The sequence below is a fragment of the Brassica oleracea genome, chromosome C4, assembly GCF_000695525.1.
Source record: "Brassica oleracea var. oleracea cultivar TO1000 chromosome C4, BOL, whole genome shotgun sequence".
Taxonomy (NCBI): Eukaryota; Viridiplantae; Streptophyta; class Magnoliopsida; order Brassicales; family Brassicaceae; genus Brassica; species Brassica oleracea.
In genome coordinates this window covers 32,394,025-32,395,294 of record NC_027751.1, presented here as the reverse complement: position 1 = coordinate 32,395,294, position 1,270 = coordinate 32,394,025, and positions in this window count along the sequence as shown.

Here is a 1,270-nt window from a genome sequence, read left to right as displayed (position 1 = left end):
CATGAACCCACGTCAATATAAGAGTGCACACTCGTAGAACATATTGGATTGAATGGAAACGTGAGGTTAAATAGTTTAAAGAAGAAAGGCGTATTTGGTCATATGATTAAGACGCCATATGATGTTAAAACCAGTGGATATAAATGGGTCTTGTGAGTAATAGAAATCGTGAGATATAAAGCTAATGTTGCACAAGGATTCTCACAAAGACCAGTAATAGATTATGAGGAGATATACTCCCATGTGGTGGATGCAACTACTTTTAAGATTTCTCATAAGTCTGGCTATATAAGAGAGAAAATTATACTTGCAGCAAACTGATGTAGTGACTGCATATTTATATGGTCCACTGGATAATGAAAGTACTAGAGGGTATTGAGCTGAAAGTACAGCAAGTTCTCGAGAACAATATTGATAATCATCGAAATATATGATCTGAATATCCTAGGAACCTCTGGATACAATTTCCCAAACGGTTGAATACCTTAAGAAAGAATTCGAGATGAAAGATCTCGGGAAAACAAAATTCTTTTTGGGATTACAACTTGAGTACATAAATGATGGGATCCTTGTGCATCAGATGGCATACACTGAAAAGGTACTCAAGAGATTCAATATGGCCGATTGCCATTCTCTGACCAAGTCCCATGGTCGTGAGGTCTCTCGGCCTGGACACTGACCCATTCCGTCCCAAGATGGACGATGAAGATGACCTAGGTCCCGAAATGTCATATCTCAGTGCCATAGGAGCTTTAATGTACTTGGCAACTCACACACGACCTGATATAAGCTTTGCCGTGAACCTACTATCTAGGTTTAGCTCCTGTCCGACCCAGAGGCATTGGAATGGGATCAAAACATGTTATTCGTTACCTGCAAGGAACGAAAACTTGGGTCTATATTATACTAACCATAACAAAGATGGTTTAGTTGGCTTTGCTGATGCTGGTTATTTATCAGATCCACATCAAGCTCGATCACAGACATGATATGTCTTTACACATGGAGGTACGGCCATATCATGGCGTTCCATGAGACAAACCATCGCGGCCACTTCATCTAATGACTCAGAAATCTTGGCCATACATGAGACCAGGCGCGAGTGTGTTTGGTTGAGGTCGATGACCCAACACGTCCGAGCTGATTGCGGGATGGCTGAGTGCAATAAGCCAACCATGATGTATGAGGACAATGCTGCGTGCATTGCTCAGCTCAAGGACGGTTACATAAAAGGTGATAGGACGAAGCACATATTGCCTAAGTTCTTCTT